General features: G+C 34.9%; 1 long non-coding RNA gene across 1 annotated transcript; it reads left to right on the forward strand.

Moving 5' to 3' along the window:
- Positions 1-205: 205 nt before the first annotated feature.
- On the forward strand, positions 206-2,888 carry LOC141703272 (uncharacterized). The gene is made up of 4 exons (XR_012567426.1): positions 206-487; positions 887-935; positions 1,174-1,360; positions 2,778-2,888. It is a non-coding gene; the product is annotated as an uncharacterized LOC141703272 (long non-coding RNA).
- Positions 2,889-17,848: the final 14,960 nt, after the last annotated feature.

Here is a 17,848-nt window from a genome sequence, read left to right on the forward strand (position 1 = left end):
CCAAACACATGGTATGGGTTTTATCCATTCCAACCCCATACCTCATACCCAGATTTATTGAAACAAACACCCCCTAAGATGCAACCTATATAGCATGTATACAGCTGCTATGTAAGTAACTGTATTTTAAGTATTTATTTTTTATTTTTTATTTAATTTTGAACGCTACTAAAGCTTTTGTACAAACGTTATACAAGTAAATGTCTCCTAAGGTAAAATTTTATTTTTATATCTTTGATAACGCATCCCAAATACAGAGGGTTTTTGTATGTCTATAAAGTTTATCGAGAGCTTCTCAGGTATGGTAAAGGGGTTCAATTCACGTCTATTAATATGAGTAATCTGACCGGGGAGAGATAGAAGAGAGAGCAATTGAAGGTGTCTATAAATTCGTTACTTCTAGTCTTCATCAACAAAGCATCGAAGAATTTAATTTGAAGCCTTCAACGATCACTTTGCCTTCATCGAACTAATCTCAAATCGAATTGTGAGTTGTTAATTTTGTTGGTTTTTTCAATTGGGTTCCTCCCAAATTGCGTGGTATTTAATTTTGGGGGTTTCAATTGCTTCTTCCTAACTTGGTAGGTTTCAAGTTTAGGATTTTAATTTGGAATTACAGTTTTTTCTTCACTTGCCCTGTTTTGTGCTTTTTTAGTAGCTTGGATTCTTATTGTTTTTGTTTATGACCTGTTTTGGGAGTTCAAATACCTACTTATAGCAAGAGTAATGTAAAAATATGATTTCTAGTAATAATAAAATGTTTTATATTTCGTAGAAAGAATATACTCTGTCTAGTCAACTACAAATTGGTTTATCTATGGGTCCATATACAAATTCATTTTGCACATAATGAGTCTGATTATATCTGTAAATTATTGGTGGCCAGGGAGAAGGAATGAACAAGAAATATAAACACTATACACAGTGACTGACTTGTAAGTTACCAGAACTATAATTCATATTTTGTTTGAACGCGGGCCTTACTATTATTTTTAGAGCATAAATGATCTGATATCTGATAGTATTCTGTAATACTTATTAGAGCCTTCACGTTTAGTGGATTTACAGTATGGACTTCATTTTCTTATCTGTTAATACATTCGGGCATATCATTTATCTACTACCTTGAAGTGTTTGTGACGGTTCCATCTTTTTGTAACTTCCGAATATAAGGTAGCACAAACAATGCAAATACTGCTCATGTATTGCGATAATATCACTGGGGTAGGAGGGTCCAAGATTGCATATATTCAGCGTTGCTATCCTCACCGTGCAAGAGAGCATGGGCCTAAAAGATGAGATCACTGTGGAAATTAAAGGGAACTCAGCACAAGTTCAGGCTGCTCAGTATCTAATTCAGGTATATACTTTCTTTTTTTTGTTATTATAATATATTTGGCATGCTACTATCTTTATTCAGTATATTAGTGCACCGTTGAAGTTACAATACTATGGCTGTGTTTATTTGAAGAGAATGGAATGGGGATGAAATTTTTTGAACAAATGAGAATGAAAAGATATAGGAGGGAATAATGAACAAATTTTAGTGATTAAAAATTAAAATATTGCCCCCCTAAAAGACTATAAATTCCATTTTAGGTCAAATTAGTTGATTATTTTGACTGCTAATAAATTGGAGTGCTAAAACTAAATGTTACTTAAATAAAATAAATGGTCTTGTAGTTCTGATTTTTTAAAACTACTGCATTTGTTGCACTGGCATTAAACACCTTAATATAATTTCTAAGATTTTAATTCTATGTAAAACTAGTGGGTGTCTACATAAAAATGGTGGTAAATAATTTGTGAGTATGTGAAATTATTTTAAATTAATGGGACTACAGTCTATAGTTACTATCTTTTGGTTTTCGAGCTTTTAGCTAATGCTTCAAAATTAAAGACTTAGTCGGATTATACCATGTAGCGGTAGCTTCTATAATTTCAATTTCTTAGGCCTAACATAACTTAATATTGGTTTCCTTCAGTTAATTTGAATGTATGGTAGAGAACCTTGTTAAAAGTTTATACTGATGTACTATTGGATGGGGAAATCCCAAATATGAAGAGTCAAGACATAATGGGAGTTGAATTTATTCTAATATTCAAATATTAAAATTTTTAAGCCACGTGGTGACTAATTCTTTTTGTTTTACGAGATGCCCCGTATGCACGAGTATTCGGAGAGATGTATATGAAGTATTAGTACATACATACTGCAAGAGAGAGGTTCAACTATTAAGTTGGAAAATTGTACACAAGTATTACCTTTTATTAATTCTGGAATTAATAAAAGGGTAGTTTATCTTGTTATAATGATTGATATACTGATCATTTTACCGTAGTACAATACATATTTAACAAAGTTCATTTTTTTAAGAATTCCAGAGTGTAGTCTAGTTCATTTTTAGCTTAAATATTTGGAAGTGAAGTTAGTGTAATTTTTGTAGACTTATAATAGGATCAGCTTATGGTAGAATAGGCCATTGGCTCTTCGTTTATTCAGAAAATAGCCTATAACTTGTAGGTATTGTTTTTTGATGAAAATTCAAGTTGATTTGGTTTTTCAAGGAGGTTTCTAAGCTGAGTTTAAATCATGGTGGAACCTCAAATCAGTCTTTTGCTGTTGTGAATTTTTTTATATAGTTTTAAGTCCAAGTTTGAGGTTTTTGATACTGGTGGGAATTCAGAGTTACGTAGATACATGTGTGTATTATATTTATGGCAGTAATCATGAGTGTACGAAAACATTTATAATGTGAACATTGCTTCTTTTGTAGGATGAAGACAGTTGGTTGATGAACGTGGTGTTGCTGAGCAAATGCTTGCTTTTGTTTAAGATAGATTAGTGTATAGATACATGATGTTGCTAGTAACGCAACTAGCCTCATGTCTCGATGTTTCCCCTTATTTAGTAGCTGAAATTTTATACTAGGTATGAAGAGGAATGTGATACATGAATGTGATGTAATGGTACATATTTCCTTCTGGCTTTGTAAAGTAAATGTGTTGATCACAATTTGTACTGAATGGTGTGCTTTTTAAAAGCAGTTGTTATTTTTGATTTAATATTTTGTTTGTTTGACTTCGGCATATTAATTTTTCACTCATCTTATGCAACTCTTGTTATTGTCAATTTATTATTGTAATCATAGAATTATTTGTGGATATTATAGCTAAAAAAAGGCAGTAAATGATCAAAATTAAAAAGGTTTGGATAGCGCTTTGAGAAGTGTTATGTAAGTAGTGCTATATAAAGTGAAAGACTTGCATAGCGCTTCTTAACATGCTATAATATATCCCGAAGTTACGTAACACACACTTAAATAACACTTATGAAGATGCTATCTAAGCCACCCGCACTTGCATAACGTTAAAAAAGTGCTATGTAAACCACTTGCACTTACATAGCACTGGCTGCATAGCACTTGAAAGTGATATCCAAGTGCCAAAATTAAATGCTATGCAGCTCAAATATGTAGTAGTGTACTTCAAATATGAAAAGGATACGGCTTATTGGTAAGCGTGTCGATGAGGCATGTTCTATATATTGGCTTACATATCTTATACGCCATTATGTTAGATATTGAGTGTAATGAATATAACACAGACGGGATGAATGTGTTTCTTTGGATTTTTTATTTTCTTTGAAAGTGTTTGGTTATAAATGAACAAAGCATATACGAACTTGTAGAGAAAAAATGTTTAACTGTAAACACACAAATAAAATAACAAAAACATAATTGATTGTCTTAATTAAATTTATTTTACTACAAATTTGTCTTCTTGAAAATTAGAAATGAACTACAAATCTTTAGAGAGAATACAAGATATTATCTAGATCTATTTTCTACTTCTAAACTAAGGACCCACGCATGCTTTATAGAATAACAACACGGCTACACAAAACTTGCACTAAAATGTACTTACACATTTTTTAAAGTTATCTTGTCTATTTCCATTTCCAGTGTTAGCAAATCTGTGGAGAATCTTGTAGGTTTGTGACCCTCCTGTGTCCAGTGAATCTTGGCCCTTATCTTAAATTCTTCAAGCTATATTTGTAGTCTTTCCATCAGTGATAGAATTGTTTGTTGACTGATAATCTTAAATATTGAATTTTTTTGCACTCTGAATTTTGAGATAGTTTATCAAGATCTATTTTGTCATGCAGAGATGTCACATATCGATAAGTATAATGACTTATTAATATCTTGATTTTTCTGCATGTGTCTTTGACTGGTCGGGTCTCTAGTTGACTTGTCGATATCTCCAATTCTCTACATAGGCTTTTGACTTATCGATATCACTAGTTCTCTACATGAAGATTTGACTTGTCGATATCTCTAGATATCTACATACAAAAATGACTTGTCGATACCTTCAGTTCTCCACATAGGCATTTTATCTTTTCAATATCTATGATCTCTACACGGATATTGACCTTTTGACATCTCTTAGGACTTCTATACAGTCATTTTGGACTTCTCGACAGTCTTCTCGATTTTCCTTGATCTGTGACTTATCGATGTCTGACTTGAAACATTTTTCCTAGAATAGTATTATTAAAATTCATGTTGCTAAACTTTCTCCGAGACATGATCAGGATTTGATATTCTTTCAGAGTTTATTCCTTAGCTTGAAGGATGTTCAGAGAAAAATCCTCCATTCTAATCTAAATAACATTTATAAAGACTGAAGGAATACAATTACAAAATAAAAATTTATATTATCATATAACTTATTCTTAGAGTTGTTAATGTGACTTAGTCTTGTTATGTACATGCAGGTCTTGTACAATAATCTTCCCCAATTTATTAGAAAATTACTTGTCACAAATTTATGCCTGATAATAAGACTACCCCCAAGCTAAAATCAAATACAATAAGATTAAGAAATTTACAAAGTATAAATTTATACATATTATAGTTACATAAATAAGAGTTACAAAGCTTATCTAAATTTCTCATAACCAGCTTCTTTTCCAGTAAGGTCCTTGACTTTAACTAATATTTCTTGATTTTCAATAATCTCAGTTCCTCTTAGAGCTTCCACCAGTTTGATCCATTTAGCTAATGAATAACTGTGAGTCACAATGTTCATGTTCCTTGATAATCTGTGAGTCTTAATATTCAGAATTTCACCATTTGCAAACACCATTCTCAACCCCCTTGCCTTCAATTCATTTGACCTTGTCTAAAAAATTTCAACCTCTTTAGCATATTTTCTTTCATTTTCCATCCTTTACCTTTTTCCTTGCATGCCTTATAATTCTCTCTCTCAACCTCTCAGCCAACACAACCTTCATCATTATTGTACTGGAATCTCTTTCATTCATCAAACTTATCACTCTTTCCAATCTAGCAGTTGAAAATATTTCAATAACTTCTCTATTCAGCAAAATAAAGGTGTCATCTTTGTAGTAGATCCTGACTTCTTCTAAAGTAACAACACAGCCTTGACTGTCTCCTCAGCAAATTGTTTGTGATAATCATCATCTGACATGCTTTCATAAATTGGTCTAAAGTCATCTTAATCGAAATAATTCTTGGCTTTCTTCCTATAGTCTTGAAGTGAGTTCTAGTTGGAGGTTTGAATGAAGGTGGTTTAGTATTTTCTTAAGTAAGGTTTCACTAGCTGTGATAGGGATTTTCAGTAGAATTAGCAGTTGGCTTGTATTTGTACTTATTCTTAAGGGTTTGTTTACTTGAGATTGTGTTTGGATAGGTTTTTGTGTTTGGGTGGTAGAGTTTTTGATATTTGGATGTCTGGTGTTTTCCATATCTCCATTCTATCATTTCCATCCCTTTATTTTTTTGTTTTCATCATTCCCTTTCTTCTCTCCTTACTTTTCATTTTGTCATCGACCTTGCTACCACTTATTTTTCTAGCATTTTACAACTAATCCAGATTAACCGTGGTATCATTATTTTTGGGTTGTGTTGGATCACATTATGCAGAGCTATGAAAGAGTCCTTCAATTTAGTGATATTTTTTTCAACTAGTTCAAGAGAGAGAGAGCTTGAAGCTTGTCTGAAAACTTATTGAATTTAGATTCATCTCAGTAAAGGTCGGCATCCGTCCATCCTATTATTAACCATTATCTTGACTTCGGTCTAATGTCCATCAATGGTTTTCTCCATTACTCTTCCAAATGATGAAAGGCTTTCAATTGTGCTTTATAAACTTCTGTAATGGCATAGACTTCTTGAGGAGTGATGACCTTGGCATTGCTTCCCAAGATGGTGACATATTTTTATCTAAATTTGGCCAAGGCCTTCTCCATGTCCACACTATAATCCTTGGACAACCATGCATCTATATTTCCATCTGGCCCAACTTCATAAGAAATTTTGACTTGCTGGTGTTCAAAATCTTCCTTGTATGACAGCAAAATGGCCTGATAGTTTTGGTTAGATATTAGTTGTAAGAAGTTATTAAGTGATATTTTTTAGCCGTGCAAGCTGACCAACTAGTAAATCAGTCAGTGTTATGGATTGAGCTTGTGTATCTTGCAGCCATTGTAAGATGAGATGTGAAGGTTGTATTGAAATAGAATATTGATTGATATCTTTTAAGGTTGATGGTTGATTGGAAGTGTTAAGGTGGATGTGATAGATTGTGAAACTGTTCCTATGACAGATATCACAGTTGGACTCATAGTGTGAACTGTGGTTGTGACAGTGTATTGTTCACTAGTGGAGTGAACTTCCGTTGGAATTGGAGGGGATTTGACCAGATTACTTCCATGTACCATGACCTACAACCCTTGTTTCTCTTGTAAGGAACTGGCACTTGAATGTGCTTGAATACTGCCTCCCCAATAACTGGATTATTGACAATTGAATTCCGAGCTATAATTGACAAAACAATTTCAGCTAGGGTTGTGAGCGGAGTTATTTCTACATGAGAAACTTCCAATTGAATTGGAGAGGATTTGAGTAGCTCCCCCTCAAGAGTACTACCCTCCTTGCAGTCTGTGAAGACTGTTGTGTACATGAAGGTGCATTTGGAACTTGCACAGGGTCTTTAATGAAACCTGATGAAACCCTTGTATTAGCCTCTCACCATCTTGAGATTATGCCGGAATGATGGGCATAATTTTTAAACTAAGTCACATGATTTTGGCAGGGCTTGAGAAGAAGATTAAAGTCCCTCATTATAAGTTTAAGAAATTAGAGAGATTAAATGAGTGAGCTCAGGAGTGATTGTTGGAAACTCCCCCTGAATGGATGATGGAGTTTCAAATAATGTGCTCTGTGGTGTGTGCAAACCATATGACTTCTTTCAGTCTCTTGGGAGTGCTCAAGGGGGTGGAGGCTCTTTACTGTGTACATTGGGGAGAATACTTGATTCAATAAGGACACCTTATTGAGAAGGTGCAACTAGAGTTTGTTTTTCCCCTTTATTCCATCTACATCTTTTTGAGAAGATGCGGAGGTGGTTATCTGAGTGATCAACTCAGTTTTCTTAGCCTTCTTTGGTTTTCTGACCTATGGCGACTCAATTTTTTGTTCATCACCACTCTCAATTGCAGCTGCTATATTTTGTTTCTTCCTCTTCTTTTTACTAACTTCATCCTTTTGGGAGGATGAAGCAGTTGGTTTACTACTTTTTTAGAGTTTGTGAAGGAAGTGTTGCAGCTGTGGTAGGCACCTGTTGGTGTTTCTGCACTTGTGCTACTGCAGGAAGAGGTGTCATAGCTGAACTAGAAGTTTTATTGCTCCTAATTTCAGGCATAGGATAAGGATAGGTTCAAAATTTTTCCAACATAAAGTCAGTTATATTTGGCCTAACCTTAACCTAATTCTTTGTAATTAGTGAACCAAATAAGATTTTAGACACCTGCTTAGAATTTCCTATTTGATTTCTATCTATACCATGAAGCATGTGAATGTCAGCTACTTTATAATTTAAAGTGGACATTATATATTTAGGGAAGAAAAATTCCTTACGTCTACTTACCAAGGAAATTGTTAGCATTTTGCTCAGTTTTTCAGGATCAGGCTTCCAATATTGAGCTGTTTGTTGTAAGCCATATAGTACACCAGCTTCAACACTACACTGGAGATGTCATAACTAGTGTTTCTATATGTGAATGCTCCTATAATAAAATCAAACACAAATGACCATTCTCTCATCAGGTTCTTCTTGTTTAACACGGCCATGTCTATCTTCTCACTGTAGTCTATGAAATTCATAAACTTAATCAATTTATGTGTTGTTGGAGCCTTCACTATGTTGTCTCTAGGAATACCCAAGGCTTTGTTGACATCATCAACATTAAATTCTACAACTACACCCTGAATCGTGCAGTTCAACATAAAGATACAAATTGATTTTCATGGACCATAGTGTTGATAACTATAGAGTTCCATAATTCATTCAACCTATCTATATAAAGTACAGGGTTAGCAGTCAAGGCCCCTGAAATTTAGTAATCAAAAAGAAATTTAATAATAAAGTACTTGAAGTTATCAGGTGCTTGGTTTTCATCCAAAAAAGTTAGGTAGTTTGTTCCATTCTTGGGATAATAGCTCCAACATTGTTGGAAGCCATTGAAAAAGTTTGAATTTGAGTGGGTAAGTGTTTAAATGAAGAAAGAGCTTGAAACGGTTAAGAATGGTAAAGATTTATAGGAAGAGAAACGGTTAAGAATGGTGAAAATTTACAGAAATAAGGTCAATTTAGATCTCAAAAGCGTAAAGAGGGGTTATGTGAAGATGTCTGGGTATTTATAGGATAGAGATGTGACTCGTGGGAAAGTGAAGAGTGGATGGTTGTTATTATCTTGTACAGAAGTCACATGACTTATGGAAAACTTGTGTCGAGATGTCACTTTCTTGACCCTTATCGATATTTAGATAGTAACTTATCGAGATGTTGTACAAATACCCAGTTTATCCTTATAGAACTAAATTATTCCAATTTATATTACTAATTCAACTAAAATTAGAGTTGATTTTATATAGAAAGTAATTTACCAAAATAAATTATTAAATTAACGTTTTGAGTTATCGAGAAGTCTAAAATTTGAACTTCTAGAGAACTCTATATTAATATGTATATCGAGATCTCTACAATACTTATCGAGAAGTCATAAAGAGGCTTACCGAGAATTCCAGTGAGAAGTCGTGAAAAAGACTTATCAAGAACTTAGTTCTCTACATACTTTTGTTCTTTCCCATTTTTTTCTTATATTAATTCCATATATTGAAAATATGGATTAACATTTAGCCAGCTTTACTTAGAATTAGAAAATTTTCAAGTTAAATTTTAATTTTGAAAATTAAATATAAAGAGAATCCTGAAATATTTATAAATCATATTCCAGTTAATTTCTAATTAAATTAAATTAATTTTTATTTATCAAAAACTAATATGTTGTAACTTATTAGCAGAAAGTTGTTGTTAGATTATTTGATAATGTGGCTAATATGTTTTATGTTTAGCTTTCAGATCTTACGTGAACAGGATAAATCAGTACTTAACTGTTGATCAGTACTTATACTGGAAGTCAGGACTTAAGGATATCAGTACTTATATTATCAGGAGATAATCATCAGAAGATAGATATCAGAACTTAAGTGCTGAAGGACAATCAGATAAGGACAGTAGCTGATTAAAGGAAAGAAGATCGAGATAAACATAAGAAGAGATATGCATGAAGAAGGAATTCCGTGAAGAATGGAATACTTGGAAGAAAAGATATCTGATTGATATATTTTAGGAAGCAGAATTATATTCCATATCAATTAGCGATTATCTTGTAACTGTAGTATATAAACACAGACATAGGGTTTACACTATAAGTGTTATCATTATTAGAAAGATTATTCATTGTAACCCTAGCAGCTCTCGTGATATTTGTTCATCACTGAGAGGTAACAGTTCCATACTGTAACAGAGTTTATTGTTTCAATAAAGTTTGTTTTCTGTTACTTAAGTTCTTAAAGTTCGATTTGAGTGTACTATACACTGTATTCACCCCCTCTACAGTGTGTGTGTGACCTAACAATTGGTATCAGAGCCTATCTGTTAACTTACATACAGTTAAAGATCCAAACACAATCATGTCGGACACAGAAACTCCAACTAAGCCTACCACAACTGAGGAACCACCAAAGACACAAATTCAGAGTCGGTATGAGACCATCAGAGTCCCCATACTGAGACCATCTGAATATCCCATATGGAAGGTAAGGATGACCATGTTCCTGGAAGCAACAGATCCAGAATACCTGGATAGAATCAAGGAAGGTCCTCACAAACCAACCAAACTCGCTGTTGCAGTTGCAGGTGAAGCAGCAAGACCGTACCAAAGGAGAAGAGTGATTATACTGCTGAGGACATAGCATCAATTGCTAAGGATGCTAAGGTACGACACTTACTGCATAGTGCCATTGATAATGTAATGTCAAACAGGGTAATCAACTGCAAGACTGCTAAGGAGATATGGGATGCTCTGGAAACAAGGTGTCAGGGAACTGACACAATTAAGAAGAACAGGAAGACAATACTCACTCAAGAGTATGAACACTTTGACTCAAAGACTAATGAGTCATTGAATGATTTATATGATAGATTTGTCAAACTTTTGAATGATTTGTCATTGGTTGATAAAGAGTATGATCTTGAAGATTCAAACCTTAAGTTCCTGTTAGCTCTTCCTGAATGCTGGGATTTGAAGGCAACGACAATAAGAGACAACTACAATCTTGATGAAAAACTCTTGACGAAATCTATGGAATGCTCAAGACTCATGAGCTGGAGATGGAACAAAGAAGCAAGAGGAAAGGAGGAAAGTCAAGGACAGTTGCTCTTAAGGCTGAAGAAGAATTCCCCAAAGCAGCTTCCTCAAAGAAAGACAAGGGTAAAGCTCTTTTCATAAAGTCTGATACTGAGTCATCAAGTTCTGAGAGTGATGATGACTCAGATTCTGAAAGCTTGCCTGAGACTGATGCTGATGAGGAGATGATGAAGCTGTGTGCTCTTATGGTGAAAGGAATCACAAAGATTGCATACAGGAAGTTCAGGAAGGGAAAGAAGTTTTCCAGGAAAAGCATAAGTTCTGATAAGAAGAATTTCAGAAGATCTGAAGGCAGAGGAGGAAAGTCTGACAGAGGAGATTACACCAATGTTAAATGCTATAACTGTGGTGAGAAAGGCCACATATCTCCTGACTGCAAGAAGGTAAAGGGTGAAGGGCAAGGCTCTTGTCACAAAGCAGAAAAGCTGGACAGACACTCAGACTCTGAAAGTGAGGAGAACTATGCATTGATGGCAAATGCTGATAAAGAAAGTGCTGAGAGCAGTTCTGAAGCTGCTGAAACAAAGGTACCTCAGACTACTTATGCTTTTCATACTGATGATATTAATGAGTTGAGAAGATATCTTAAAACCATGTTTGTTAGCTATAGAGATCAAACTTAACATGTGAAAGATTAACTTCTGAAAATCTTGTTTAAGAAAAGAAATGATTTCTTAGAAAAAGAGTTAGTCATTCCATCAAACTCAGAAGGATAGAGATGATGCTTTTTATGAGGGATGAAGTGCTAAAAATGAATGAATCTCTAAAAACTGAGTTAGAAAAGGAAAGAGAGATAATCAGGACTTGGACTAACTCTGGCAGAACAACTCAAAATTTGCTAAGTAGTGAAAATTGGAAAGAGGGCTTAGGTTATGGAGAGAATAAGAATGATAAAGGAACTGAAGAAATTAAGCCTGTTGTTAAGCAAAAGCCAAAGTTAAAACCTGTTAAGTTTGTAACTGTAAAGTCTGATAATGAGAAATCAGAAGTTAAAGAGGAATTAACTTCTGACAAACTAAAACAGGAAAAGACAGCTGAAGTAAACATAGGCTTAATGACAAAGAAGCAGCTTAAGCATAAGCTGAAAGATGTCAAGAATGCAAACAAGGTAAAATCACCTAGGAAAAATAGGAATGGAAAGGAAGGTGTGAATAAAAGCAATGATTATAAACCTGTTCCTGATGCTCCTAGGAAAACATGTCATAACTGTGGAAGTTCTAACCATCTGGCTTCTTTTTGCAGGAAAATAAGAATATTAACTCCTTACCTTCAAAATCAGGAGTTAAGAGTCAGTCTGTTAGATACAAACCACAAAATCCTTGTTTTCATTGTGGTAGTTTATGGCATTCCATTTATACTTGTAAGGAATATCATAGTTTGTACTATGATTATTATCAAATAAAACCTTCTTTGAAGAAAGTTTCCATTGTTCCTTCTAGTGTAAATTCTGATTCAAAGTCTGATATGTAAATTCTGATAAGAAAAATGTTAACATAAACTCTGATGCTAAATCCGCTGCAAATGTTAACAAACTTAATAAGGCCAAAGGATCCAAGCAAGTCTGGGTCCTTAAAACTAATAATTAGTGGTCTTTGTGATTGCAGGGCAACAGGAAAAATATTCTAGTTCTGGACAGTGGATGTTCAGGACATATGACTGGAAATAAGGCCCTGCTATCAGACTTTGTGGAGAAAGCTGGCCCAAGTGTTTCTTATGGAGATGGCAACATTGGAAAAACATTGGGATATGGCAATATCAATCTTGGAAATGTCATAATTAAACAAGTAGCTCTGGTCTCAGGACTTAAACACAACCTACTGAGTATAAGTCAAATCTGTGACAGAGGTTATCATGTTGATTTCTTTGAAGAACACTGTGAAATTGTGAGTAAATCTAAAGGCAAAGTTGTTCTGAAAGGATACAGACGTGGTAACATTTATGAAGCTAAGCTTTCAACAAGTACTGATGGCTCTGCAATCTGTCTGTTAAGTAGAGCATCAATTGAAGAAAGCTGGAATTGGCATAAGAAACTCTCTCATTTAAATTTCAACAATATAAATGAACTGGTCAAGAAAGATCTTGTGAGAGGATTGCCAAACACAGTATTTGCTCCTGATGGTCTTTGTGATTCATGTCAGAAAGCCAAACAAAGAAAATCTTCATTCAAGAGCAAGACTGAATCATCAATTCTTGAGCCTTATCATCTTATACATGTTGATCTATTTGGTCCAGTAAATGTCATGTCTATTGCAAAGAAGAAGTATGCGTTGGTCATAGTGGATGAGTTCACCAGATACACATGGGTGTATTTCTTGCACACAAAAAGTGAAACTGCATCTATCTTGATTGATCATGTCAAACAGCTGGATAAAATGGTCAAAGATTCTGTGAAAATTTTAAGGAGTGATAATGGCACTGAGTTCAAGAATTTGATAATGGAAGAGTTCTGCAAAAGCCATGGAATAAAGCAGGAATTTTCTGCTCCTGGAACTCCACAGCAAAATGGAGTTGTTGAAAGGAAGAATAGAACTCTCATTGAAGCTGCACGTACAATGCTTGAAGAAGCAAAGCTTCCAACCTATTTCTGGGCTGAAGCTGTGCAGACTGCTTGTTTTACTCAAAATGCAACACTCATTAACAAGCATGGAAAAACACCATATGAGATGGTGAAGAAAAAGAAGCCAAATCTGAAATATTTTCATGTATTTGGATGCAAGTGTTTTGTTCTCAAGACTCATCCTGAACAGCTATCAAAGTTTGATCTAAAAGCTGATGAAGGAATCTTTGTTGGATATCCACTTTCCACAAAAGCCTTCAGAGTCTATAATTTGAGAACAAAAGTGGTCATGGAATCTATCAATGTCTCTTTTGATGACAAGAAGATCACTGGTCTTAAAGATTTCATTGACCATGATCAGCTGAGATTTGAAAATGAAGAATATTCTGATACTGAAAATCCTGACAGTCTAAGTCCTGATACTGCAAACTCTGATGGATTAAACTCTGATGTTATTGAAACTGTGGTGACTACGTTAAAGGAAGATGCACCTATGCAGGGGGAGCATACTCAAGATCCTACCACATCTCAAGAAACATCGAACATGCATCTGGCTCTTCAAGTTCTGATTCGTCAAGTTCTGATAAGCCAAGTTCTGATAGTGCTGAAAATCTAAATACTGAAGAATCCAACTCAGAGAGCATAGTTTCAGGGGGAGCATCAGAAAATGAAAATGAAGATAGCATGGATCATGGGGGAGCATCCAGTTCTAGAGAAAACCTTCCATCTGCAAGGAAGTGGACAAAATCACATACACCTGATTTGATAATTGGAAATCCTGATGCAGGTGTCAGAACTAGAACAGGTACTTCAAATGAGTGTCTTTACAATTCTTTTCTCTCTCAGACTGAGCCAAAGAAAGTGGAAGAAGCTCTTCAAGATGCTGATTGGGTGCAAGCAATGCAGGAAGAGTTGAATGAATTTGAAAGAAACAAAGTCTGGACCCTAGCCAAGACCAAAGAATAGATCTGTTGTTGGTACAAAGTGGGTATTCAGAAACAAAACTGACAGTGATGGCATAATTACAAGGAATAAGGCAAGGCTGGTTGCAAAAGGATATTCTCAACAGGAGGGAATTGATTATGATGAAACATTTGCACCAGTTGCTAGGTTAGAAGCCATAAGGATATTTTGGCTTATGCTGCTCACAAAAAGTTTACTGTCTTTCAAATGGATGTGAAAAGTGCTTTTCTCAATGGAGAATTGGAGGAAGAGGTATATGTTGAACAACCTCCAGGTTTTGTAGATACCAAACATCCAGATTATGTCTACAGGCTTGATAAAGCACTTTATGGACTTAAGCAAGCTCCTAGAGCATGGTATGAGACTTTAGCTCAGTTTCTTCTGGAAAGTGGATTCAACAGAGGGACAATAGACAAAACACTGTTCTACCTCAACCATGGAAAGGACTTACTTCTGGTCCAGATTTATGTTGATGATATCATTTTTGGATCTACAAATGACAAACTTTGCAAGAAGTTTGCCAAACTAATGCAGTCAAGATATCAGATGAGTATGATGGGGGAACTTAGCTATTTTCTGGGCCTTCAAGTCAAGCAGAATGAGGAAGGCACTTTATTTGTCAAACCAAGTACACCAGAAACTTGCTAAAGAAATTTGGAATGCAAGATTGTTCAAGTGCATCCACTCCAATGGCCACTGCAACAAAACTGGATAAGGATACCGGTAAATCAGTAGATATTACTGACTACAGAGGTATGATTGGCTCTCTACTCTATCTAACTGCTAGTAGACCTGATATCATGTATGCTACCTGTCTTTGTGCAAGATTTCAAGCAGATCCAAGAGAACCTCACTTAACAGCTGTAAAAAGAATCTTTAAGTATCTTAAAGGAACAGCTGCTCTGGGATTATGGTATCCTAGAGAATCAGATTTTAAACTAATAGGTTACTCAGATGCAGATTTTGCAGGTTGCAAAATTGACAGGAAAAGCACAAGTGGAAGCTGCCAATTTCTTGGAGGCAGATTGGTTTCTTGGTACAGCAAGAAACAAAAGTCAATTTCCACATCAACTGCAGAAGCAGAGTATATTGCTGCAGGAAGCTGTTGTGCACAGATTCTTTGGATGAAGAATCAGTTACTGGATTATGGGTTAACATATTTCAAAATCCCTATTTACTGTGATAATCAAAGTGCTATTGCTATGACAGGTAATCCAGTTCAACACTCAATGACAAAGCACATCAGCATCAGGTACCACTTCATCAGGGAACATGTGGATGAAGGTACAGTGGAATTGCATTTTGTTCCCACAGATCAACAGTTGGCAGATATCTTCACAAAACCATTATGTGAAGCTACTTTTACAAGATTGGTAAATGAACTTGGAATGGTTTCAGGTTCTTTCTCTAAATCTGCTTAGACTTGTTCTGTGTTATCAGACTTTATGCTCAGTATTTACAGAATTAATCTCATTGTGTATTCTGTGCTTGATAAATGTCTTTAAGTACTGACTGTTGTCTGATATATGTTTCTAAACTCTGATAAGTGATATGTTGTTCTAGTACCTATTCAATCCTATGAGGATAACTGTGCTAGATACTGACCTAGTAGTCTTCAATAAACAAATGATTCCATGGAAGAAGTAATTATTTCAGTGGAAATCTTATGACACTAGCAAATTCTGATAACTGAGCTTAGTTAAGTTACTTTGTATATCTTATTACTAAGTCACAAATTAGAATAATGCTACTCATCTGTTAAGTTCTGATACTAGTAAAACTGCTGAATGTACTAAGTGCTGATAAACCTCTCTTATCAAAAGAAAAAGCAAAAAGATCAAAGATAAAATCAGGTACTCCTTTGAGATCTAGAGTAAAAATGTGGAAGGGACGACCCAAGTGCATTGCTGGTATTAAGTAAATATGCATTAGAAAAGCAAAATATTTTCTTGGTGACTTTTCACACTCTATGATTACTGGAGAAATACTCTGAAATAGCATAAATTCTGATAAACAGTCGTGACTCACTTACACTGAGAAGCCACTGTAAAATAGAATTTCAAAAGATGCATAAAATTAGCACAAAACAGTTGAGGTGGACTCAAGCATGAACTCATTCATCAGTAGGTTTCAGGACAATGACAGATCTTTAGCAAAATTTTAGTTATGCCTTATTTCTAAGATGTACTGAAGTGAATCAGACTTTACTCTTTGTCTGTTTTTAGCTTAATGCACACACTAATCACTCCATCTGAATGATGAAAATTTCTGTGGTGGTCTATGTTATTTTAGATAAACAGTCATTGTGTCATTATTGCACAAATTCTGAGGACAAGTTCTAAGTTACACGTTCTGATGATTAAGTTCTGACGTCCATAACTCAGAACTTGTATGTATTTACTAAGATGGGCATTCCTTTTTCGAGTTAAGAAATTATGTTCTGATGACTGTTAAGTTCTGGTATAGGTCTAAGTTCTGATTTCTCAGTCTAATCCTTTACTTGGCTTATCTGTGAATAAAATTTGATAACAGTCTCAGTTCGAACGAATATGTTGAAGTGGAAGATTAATAGTCACTATGATTAGGATTAATGTATTGTCCTTGAACAGTCATTGTTTATTTTCTCGAGCCCGGTAACTATCCGTTATTACTGCATGTCTGACAGGTGTCCAACGGTAATATTTTTTTTGTATAAATACAGCAGAGAGAAGATTTCTTTAATCTTTTTAATTTCTTCATCTTTTATCTCTCTTCTTACTTTTACTCTCCTTCACTTTACTATTTCCGTTGTTTTCATACAGACATTATCTCAAACACCTAACAGGCATACTTAATTCTCAATTTTTTCACATGGCACCAAAGGATTTAATCATTGATGGAGCTAAGTTTGTTCCAAACAACTATGCTGCAATTATTGATCATGCTGACGCTCCATCTGAATTGCACTTTGTGCAAGATCTTCTTGCACATAGTGAGGTTGGGTACGCTCTAACTCAGCCTGAATTATTTTCAAGTCAACAAGTTCTGAGGTTCTGGAGGACTGGAGTTTTTGATGATGGTGGTAACCGTGGAACTCCCAGTATTATCTTCCAAGTGGGTGATTCATTTTGTAGTCACTCCTGGTACAGTACGCAGGGTTTACATCTTCCAGAGGATTGTACTTTCTCAGTTCCAGAGGACTCAGCCCTTCGGGAGTTAATGGCTGAATTGGGATATGAAAAGAGTCTGACGAAACTTGGCCAGTTGAAATGGGCTAATATCAGAAGAGAATGGAGTTTCTTCTTCGATTGCATCACCAAGGCTTTTGGGAACAAATGTTCAAATTTTGATGCTATCCCAATTCTGAGTCAGCACATAGGGTATGCTATTATCCATCAAACTCATTTTGATTTTGCAACTGGAATAATTGGTTTTATTGGGGATAGGATGACAGAGGATCGATATGTTGTTTATTTTGCTAGATTCTGTCAACTTATTACACGTATTGTACTGCTGAACCCCAGTTAGTCAGCACTCAAACCCCA

The sequence above is a fragment of the Apium graveolens genome, unplaced genomic scaffold, assembly GCF_009905375.1.
Source record: "Apium graveolens cultivar Ventura unplaced genomic scaffold, ASM990537v1 ctg6422, whole genome shotgun sequence".
Taxonomy (NCBI): domain Eukaryota; kingdom Viridiplantae; phylum Streptophyta; class Magnoliopsida; order Apiales; family Apiaceae; genus Apium; species Apium graveolens.